The sequence below is a fragment of the Rattus rattus genome, chromosome 9, assembly GCF_011064425.1.
Source record: "Rattus rattus isolate New Zealand chromosome 9, Rrattus_CSIRO_v1, whole genome shotgun sequence".
NCBI classification, from domain to species: Eukaryota; Metazoa; Chordata; class Mammalia; order Rodentia; family Muridae; genus Rattus; species Rattus rattus.
In genome coordinates, this window is record NC_046162.1 from 37,267,907 (window position 1) to 37,277,888 (window position 9,982).

Genomic DNA, 9,982 nt, shown 5'->3' on the forward strand with positions numbered 1-9,982 from the left:
AAAAAAAAAAAGTTTGAAGAAGGCAGTCTGCATATCTGGAAGCAGGAACTCCCTGACAGCATAGTGTTCTTGGATGAAAAATCCCCCTGCTGTGGCGAGTTACCACCCTATGCCCTCTTGGCCAGGGAACCTCTTAGGGTCCACAAACTATAGAGTTTAGCATATGCTCCACAGGGCTCAATTGGTAAAATGTTTGCCACACAAGCATGAAGATCTAAGTTCAAGTCCCCAGTACCCACATAAAAATGGTGTGGCTGTTTGCAACCCAGTGCTGGGAAGCAGGGACGGGGGAAAACAAGTGGATCCCTGAAACTCATTGGCCATCCAGCCTACTCAAACCGATGAACTCCAGCTTTAGTGACAGACCGCCTCAAATATATGTAATTGTAGAAGCCAGGCATAGTGGCGCACACCTTTAATCCTAGAACTCGGGAGGCAGAGGCAGCAGGATCTCCATGTGTCTGAAGTCAAGCGGGTCTACGTAGTGAATTCCAGGACAGACAGGGTTACATAGTAAGATCCTGACTCAAATAATGAAAGTAATCGTAATATGGAGAGAAACTGAGGAAAGCACTTGACAGTAACCTCTAGCTGCATAAGCATGCATGCCTGCACACACATGTGCACACACGAACACATATATGTACCACGCATATGTACACACAATCCACTCCACAGGAAATAACTCATGTTTGGAACAGTGAGCTGGGTAAGAGACCTGAGATTGAGGAGGCCCCGTCAAGAAGGTCACTGCTGTTGTAGGCTGGATGGATGGCTAATGTTGCCTCCTGAACATTCGTGTTTACATCCAGAGTTTACTGCTAAGTCAGCCTTAGTCGGGAGAGAAGCTTTTTTCTGCAGTGGGTGATGGCTTCTTCTGAGACTCAGTCAACCTACTGAGAACAAGAGGCCGTTGCTGTGGCCTAGAGGCCCAAAGCCCAGCCATAAATGGAAGAAAATCGGACATTTGTACTGCTCCCTTAAAGCCTCAGGGAACGTTGCAGAAGGGGTGGGGGTGGGGGGCAGAAAGAATGTAAGAGCTGTGTTGTGTTTGATAAAAAAGAAGCCAGGGTTCTGTTTGGTGGAGGTGTGGTATGGTGTGGGAGAAGGGGGTACCTCTACAGGCCCATGCTGAGGCACCCTTCCCTCTGAGGTACCGGCCGTACAAGGGACAGACTGGATAGTATAGAATAGAGTCTATTTAGGGCATGGGGAAGGGAATTGAGGAAGTAGAGGCAAAGAAATATACATATAGATATATATATTCAGTGGAGGGGGGAGGGAATGTGGAGAGAGGGGGAGGGGAAAGGGTAAGAGAGCAAGAGAACAAAATCGAGAGAAGAGAGTGAGGAGGGGGGCAAGCAGCTGCTTTTATAGTGAGTCAGGCACACCTGGCTGTTGCCAGGTAACTGTGGGGCGGAGCCTAGAAAGAATGCCAACAAGGTGGGAGAAGGGTTGGAATGTGGTGTAGGTATTGGTTGCAAGACTCACAAGATACCCCCACCCAGCTACATAAACAGTTGATAGGGGACGCTCTTCAGGGGAACTGCCTGCACTGTGATCAGGGAGCTGCAAGGACTCAGCTATTATGAGCTGTCAGACTGGGGTGGGCTTTTTAGTGATGCATTACCTTTGAGTAACCCTTGCTACTTGATAAGTAGCCCCTCCCCCACACTCCTGCAATAACCCCGCTGAGCCTTCAACTCATCAAACTAGATCTGGGCGGAACTGCTTTTTTTCTTCTACTGCCAGTGCTCTAAGGGGTGGACAGACGTTTGTTTCCATCTCTCCAGGAAAAGTTGCAGAACAGCAAGGTTCATGCACAATGTCCAGCACACAGCAGTTGCTGATTGTGTCATGACTGTGTTACTGACTCGTGTTTTTACCATGTTATGCTATTTTACTATGCTGTAGTATGTCGGTGACATGGCTGTGTTGATGGCTCACATTTCTACCATGCTGTGCTCTTTTATGGTGTTATGCTATTTTGGATACATCTATTCCCGGGCTCGAGTTGAGGCTCCGTGCTCGAGTGTGTTTGTCTTGCAGACAGAAAGCCCTCTTTTACTGGGCAACTGTGAAACAGTTAACCAAATGGAAATGCTTGCTGTACGACACACCGGCTCCAGTGCCATGCATCTTGTGCTTTCTGAGTCTATGGGTCACAGTAGGCCATGCGGGGCTGCGAGACACCACCTAGAGTTGGGTAAGTCGACCTTCACTGTTCTCGTCCTGGCGAAACTGCCTCAAGCTGGATTTCCCAGAATTCACTCCTGCCATGAAGTGACTTGGATTGTACAGGTTATTGTTAGGATTCTGGTAGTTCCTTGTTACTTTTTCAGTTTTGTAAAAACTCCGTGGGCCTGGGTGGTTTGCCTGCATGTGTCTATGCACTACTTGTGTCTGATGCCTGTAGGAGCCAAGAGACCGCGCTTTGGATCCCCAAGAACGGAAGTTACAGACGGTTGTGAGTGGCCATGTGGGCGCCAGGAATCAAGCCTGGGTTCTGGGAGAGTGCTCCTAACTGCTGGGCTGCCTCTCCAGCTCCCACCAGTTACTTTTTTTTTTTTTTTTTTTGAGCTGGGGACCAACCCAGGGCCTTGCGCTTGCTGGGCAAGCGCTCTACCGCTGAGCTAAATCCCCAACCCCGCCAGTTACTTTTTAAACCATTGTATTTGCCTGTTCTCAAAAGTTATCCACCGGGCTGGAGAGATGGCTCAGCGGTTAAGAGCACCCGACTACTCTTCCAGAGGTCCTGAGTTCAATTCCCAGCAACCACATGGTGGCTCACAACCATCTGTAAAGAGATCCAATGCCCTCTTCTGGTGTGTCTGAAGACAGCTACAGTGTACTTATATGTAATAAATAAATAAATCTTTAAAAAAAAAAAAAAGTTATCCACCAACCTGACTTCTATAAGTCTGACTTCTAGATTTTAAAACGTTTTAATTAGCATATTTCGAACACCCAGACGCACAAGTGGAAAGATGCAACCAATATACATTCGTGTTATTGTTTGATGTAGCCCAGGCTGGCTCAGATTCACTGGGTAGCTAAGGATGGCCTTGAACTCCTGATCATCCTGCTTCTACCTCCTATGTGCTAGGATTACAAGTATGGGTTTCTGTGCCCCTTCACTGATGTGGGGGGGGGGGATTCGGGGCCTCTGCCACCTTAACCGGGTGACTTTCACAGAGGGTAAAAGGCTTTCCCCCAGGGATGTGTGTATTGGCTGATCAAGGCTGTGCTAACTCTGGCTCCAGATAGACGCTTCGATCTCGTGGGTGTGGTTCTGCTCTAAAGGAGCAGTACTTCGAGTACTGAAGGTCTCTGCTGCCATACATCACACCCAGCTGGGATGCAGCTCTTTAGTGTGAGATAGCCCACCAGCAGCTCTGGGTGTGGTGCACCTGCCCGGCTGCAGGTATTGGACGCCTGTCATTTCCTGCGGGCATGTGAGGGTAGGACTGTCCTGGTGGACCACAGTGAGTGTGGCACAGTTTGCTTGTTAGTGACACACTGACGCTGTTAGTGTCTGGAACCCACAAGGGTGACTTTTCAGAGAAGCTGGTCCCCGATCTGCTAGAGGAAGGCTGCTGTTCATCTACTTCCTGGAGCTGAGGGTGAGTGCGTGGTTGGTGTTTCTCAGACTCTGTAATTAGGCTGAGCTGAGAACAGGCTGTTCAACTGCTTCTTGGGACTGAAGGCAGATTCATAATGCTGCCTGCCTGTTTTTTTCAGGGGGCCTTGTTGAGCCAAGCCTGTTATATGGAAGGCCACTCGGCTGTTCCCCGCACTGTGGGTGGGAGAGAGGCCACCATCTGCTTCCGAGGACAGTGGGTGGGTAGCCGAGGCCACCGGCTGTTTTGCAGGGCTGGGTTGTTCCTTTACAACAACGCTTACGGGTTCCAAAGTATCGGCACACAACAGGAGCCTACGTATTAAAAGCAAACGTAGGCCGTGCTCCCTCAAGACAACGCAGAAACCTGACAACCAGGAACTCAGAGCACATGACCGTTGCAGACCTGAGCAACAAACGTCACCTCAGGGATGGGTGGGAATTGCTAGAGCCTCCTGTTTATCCGTCCATCCGTCTTTCACACCTCGGGCAAGATCTCTTAGCCCAGGCTCAAGCTGAGAATGACTGTAAACTCATGATCCTTTCTGCTCCCGTTTCTTAATGCTGGGGTTAAAGGGGTGTTACACCATGCCTGCTACGTAAAGTGCTGGGAATCAAACCCAGAGCCCTGTGAATTCTACCAATTCAGCTATAACTCCTATCCCCGCTTACTTTGCTTTAGGGAATGAAATTCCCCTTACTCCAGGGTTGATCCTGAAAGACCGTGTGGTAAATGCTAAACACTTAATTTCCTTCTTTATAATTTCAGTACACATCTCCACAATCTGCAAAGAACTGTCTCAGTCTCAAATCTTCCAGTGAACCAGTTGGTTTTCTTCACTGTGGTCTTCCGTTGAGGGACAGAGTTCAGATGCCTACATGTTCTTACCCTCCAGTAGGGGGCGCTGGTTAGACTAGTCTCTTTCCTCGGGCGGTTTTATAGGCATCTCGGTATCTGGGAGTGGAGTGGGGAAACAGGCAGGGGATTAAGGAAATCTGCGCCAAGGACTGGAAATGTCACACACTACCATGTTGCCTGTTTTTAGTCGATGAGTCTGTGTTCTTCATAAGAGCATATCAACAACTGGTCTAAGCCATAAACCAATGAGAAGCGGGGAAAAAACATATCTTTCTCATTGGTTTAACTCTCAGCATTTTGTCCCTCGCTGGTGGCGCACACCTTGAATCCCAGCCCTGGGGAGGCAGCGGCAAACAGATGTCTGTGAGTTCAAGGCCAGCCTGGTCTACAGAGTAAGTTCCAGGACAACGAGGGCTACTCCTTGAAAAACCAAAAAACCAAACCAAACCGAAGCAGACAAGCGACAAGCCAAACAGCAAAGCAGCTGTTGCAACAACAAATTCTCACCGTTTCCCCTCTAGGAAGTGAGGCTGCATGCGTGCTTTTTCTAATCGGTTTTTCTCTACTTCCCTAATTCACTGCCAAATTTTACCCACTATAGTCTTCAGAAGCTAATTTTTTTTTTAAGATAAAGCCCCTTGTCTTTTTTTTTTTTTTTTTTTAAGATTTATTTTACTCATATGAGTACACTGTAGCTGCCTTCAGACACCAGAAGAGGGCATCAGATCCCATTGCAGGTGGTTGTGAGCCACCATGTGGTTGCTGGGAATTGAACTCGGGGCCTCAGGAAGAGCAGTCAGTGCTCTTAACCGCTGAGCCATCTCTCCAGCCCCCTTCAGAAGCTAACTGAATCTATTTCTTGCAACTTGGGCTTTCACATAATCCCAGACCGGCTTTGAACTTTTGAACCTCTGATCTCCCGGTTTCTGCAGAGCTTGAGATGGAACTTGGGCTTCAAGCATGTTAGGCAGGTTATCTGTCAAGTGAGCAGCGTCCCCAGTTCGTTCTCTGCCCCGTTGTTTTATAGAGTTAGCTGCAGTGGGCTTCATTAAAATAATTCCAGCTAGGGCTGGGGATATGGCTCAGTGGGTAAAGGTGCTTGCTGCCAAGTCTGACAGCCTGAGTTTAATGCTTCGGACCACGTGATGGAAGGAGAGAACCAACTCCTGAAAGTTATCCTTTGACCTTCACACGTGCAGTGTAATGTGACCATCTCCCCCCAAAAAAACAATTTTTTTTAATTTAAAATAATTCTAGCCAGCCTAGCATCGACTTTTTGTTTTGTTTTGTTCTGTTCTAAGTGCTTGGGGGTAGGACTCAGGCTTCCACGCACACTAGGCAATATAACCAGAAGTCCCCAGGGGGAACACATTCATGATTTCCTCAAACGCACCATTTTCAGTGACATAACCATGTCTAGAGTCCTGTCTCCTGCTCACCCTTTAGTGGACTTTTTTTTTTTCCATGTGAGTCAAACTAGAAAAATATTAGCTGGACGAATGACTGGAAGGTGCTTTCATTCACGTGGCTTTCTGCTTGTATGCAGCTTCTTGCCTCACAGACTGGATGCTCCTCGGAGAAACACTCAGCCGCCTCTGGCAATCTGAGGCGATGACAGTGAGCATGGTTTGTGTTCCTTGTGCACGGCCCAGAGGCCTGCAGGAGCCCTCTCTCCTTAGCTGCAGGGAATGTTGAACTGAGGCTCACTGGCACTGCTCTTTCCTGAGGTTCTGCCCCTCTCCTAGCAGGCCAGGCCTTGATGCCGGGACGCGGAGTCCCAATCTCCTGTTTCAGTGTGAGCACACTCTGAATGCCATTTCAGCCCCAGGCTCTGCTCCATCTTGTCCTCTTCGCTTCCCACGAGCTCTCTAATTTAAACCTCCCACAAGCAACACTCTGTCGCAGAGTCTTTTTCCCTGGGAACCCCAGCTAAAATATGAGTCTTTTTCTCTTTCCTGTTGGAAAAAAAAAAAAGCTATGTCAGCTGTGTGTGCCCGGAAGCTTAAGCCCCCGCAGAGTACTCCTCCATCACCAGCAAGAGCTGGTTTTCTCCTAAAGCAGGCACAGGGTGCACACCGGCAATCCCAGCCCCGGGGTGGGAAGAAGGCAGAAGCATCAGAAGGTTTAGGTCGGCCTTGGAATATAGTGAGTTTGAGGCTAACTGAAGCTACGTGGGACCCTGTTTCAAAATTATTGTTAAACTTCTATTCTTACTCTCAAAAACAGTGTTAGGTCTAGAGTTATTTTATACTTAGCTTTTGTCTTTGACTGTGTGTGTGTGTGTGTGTGTGTGTGTGTGTGTGTGTGTGTGTGTAGTCACACACATGTGAATACAGGTTCCTGGAGGATGGAGTCACACCCCTTGGAGCCAGCCACTATGATCTGAGTTTGGGGACATGCAGAACTTGAGTTCTGCTACTTGCAAGAGAAGTACACTTTTTTCTCTCTCGGGCCCATTTAATATTTTGTTTTGTTTAAGATGGAGATCTCTCTACACAGCTCTGGCTGTCCTGGAACTCACTATGTAGACCAGGTTACCTCTGCCTCCTGGGTGCTGGTATTAAAACAAGTACATAATCATGCCCAGACCCGATTAATACTTGTCAAGCCCCACTTACATTTCCTTAAGATAGTAAAACTAGACGCTGGAGAGATGGCTCAGCAGTTGAAAACACTGTTCCCTCTTCCAGAGGCCCTGACTCCAGCTCCCAGAACCCAACTCTTCTGGTTCTGATCATGCATAACTCCTCGTTCCAGGAGGTCTGACAGCTCTAGCTCCACAGGCAACTGCACTCATATGCACATATCCCACACATGTGCACACACACAGGTGCATACGTGTGCACACACACAAAATGAATTTCAAAATGGATATAAAAGACAGTATAACCGCATCATATTGTGTATTATATCTTAATAGACAATTTTTAAAATACTTTTATTTTTATTTTATGTGCACTGGTGTTTTGCCTCCGTGTATGTCTGTGTGAGGGTGTCGGATCACTGGGAACTGGAGTTACACAGTTGCAGGCTACCATTTGGGTGTGGGAATTGAACCTGGGTCCTGTGGGAGAACAGACAGTACTCTTAACCGCCATCTCTCCAGCCCCCTAGACAATATTCTAATAAATTATTTCATCGTTTGTTGAGACATGGTCTCACATCATAGTCTAGCCTCAACCCTGCTATGAAGCTGAGTTGACCTTGAACTTCTGATCTTCTACCCCTGTCCCCAAGTGCGGGGAACTACTTGGGTTATGCAGCACTGGGAATAGAACTCAGAGCTTCATACACATTAAGCAAGCGTTCAGCTAATAGAACAGCACCCCGATCCCTGGCACTCTCTTTTACATTACTAGAGCAGCAGGGAAATCTCCAGGTATCCTTGGGATACCTGACAAAGGCAGGCACAGTCTGTTGAGACATTGCAGCCCATACCCCCACAGACTAAGCACAGAATTATCAATCCTCACTGTTTCATCCGTTTTTCTTGCAGTACTGGAGACTGATCCTCAGGCCTTGTACACACTATACAAATCCCCTACCACTGAGCCCCAGCCCCAGCCCCTCATAATTACAACTCAAATTATACATATAATGTAGGTCAATGAGATGGTTCAGTAGAAATAAAAGGTACTTGCTGCCAAGTTCAAGTCCCAGAGAATCAACGCCCAAAATTATTCTGACTTCCATGTGCGTTATACCATATAAATGTATGCAATCACAGGTGCACACATAAGTACACACACACACACACACACACACACACACACACACACACACACACATTGACTCTGAAATGTCTCCCACAGTTTAAAAAAAAATTTTTTTACCATAGCTCGTAGGGCTATTTTGAAGTATGTAGAACCTTTAGGAGGTGGAACCTGATTGGCACAAGTAGGCCACTAGAAACAGTCATTTTAATGTTCTGCCCACCCACCCCCTCCCTCCGAGGCTTAGCCAAGTGTTTGCTGTGTGCTGCCGTGTTTCACTGAGGTATCAGCCTTAAGGTATCGGAATGGAATCAGGATTAACACGAACCTGTAAGTTGTTCCTCGGCTGTTCCATCACAGCAGTGCAAAAGCAACCATCACAATAAAACTTGAATCTGTCCTGAACCAAGAGGATCTAGGGATTTGATAAAATAAGGACAAAAGCAAATATGATGTGTTCCAGACCAGCCAGGGCTACATAGTGAGATCCTATCTCAGAAAAGTCATATCCTTGCCAACACTTGATACTGTCAACCATCCAGATTTTGGCCATTCTAATGGACACATCAGTATGTCACTGTGATTTTAATTTCTAGTATCTGATAATGCTAAGCAACTTCTCACACTATATCTGTCATTTGCGAATCTTTTTAAAAAAAAAATGCAGGGGTTGGGGATTTAGCTCAGTAGGAGAGCGCTTGCCTAGCAAGTGCAAGGCCCTGGGTTTGGTCTCTAGCTCCGAAAAAAAAAAAAAGAAAAGAAAAAAAAATTGCGGCTGGAGAGATGGCTCAGTGGTTAAGAGCACTTGTTGCTCTTACCAAGAACCTTAGTTATAACCCGAGCACCCACATATTGGCCGACAGCCATCCACAACCCTAGGGGATACAACAGGGATGCAGTGCCACACATAAATACAGAGGCAAAACATTCATACGAGTAAAATATAAACACCTAAAAAATCATTTAAGCCAGGCAGTGATGGTGCATGCCTTTAAGCCCAGTACTTGGGAGCAGAGGCAGACTGAGATCTCTTGAGTTTGAGACCAGCCTGGTCTACAGAGTGAGGTTCAGGACAGAAAAAGTTACACAAAGAAACTCTGATTTAAAAAAGACAAAAAATACAAAATGTGTGCATGATGGACTTGTAGAATTTGGTCCTCTCGTTCCAAGGGGTTGTGGGTTCCAAGACTGGCAATCTTGACAGCTTTTTTGATGAAGCATCTGTTCAAATATCACCTTTAAAGTTGGGGTGAGAGCCTGGAGAGATGGCTCAGCGGTTAAGAGCACCGACTGCTCTTCCAGAGGTCCTGAGTTCAATTCCCAGCACCCACATGGTGGCTCACAACCATCTGTAATGGGATCTGGTGCCTTCTTCTGGTGTGGATGAAGACAGCGACAGTGGACTCATATAAATAAAATAAATAAATCTTTAAAAAAGAAAGAAAGAAAGAAAGAAAGAAAGAAAGAAAGAAGGAAGGAAAGAAAGAAAAGAAAAGAAAACTGGCTGCTGTTCCGGATGACTGAGCTCAATTTCTAGCATCCCTACGTCGGCTCACAACCCTCCTCTGTAACTCCAGTTCTAGGGAGTTTTCTGGTCTCTGTGGGCACCGGGCATGCAAGTGGTAAGCTGACACACAAAGCAGCAAGACACCGACAAACACGAAATAATTGTTTTAGTCAAGTTGCTTGCTTCAAGATTTCTTTATTATGTGTATGTGTGCTACTGTTGGTTTGAGTTTATACTTATGAATGCAGTGCCCTCGGAGGCCAGTAGAGGGCACTGGATCCCCT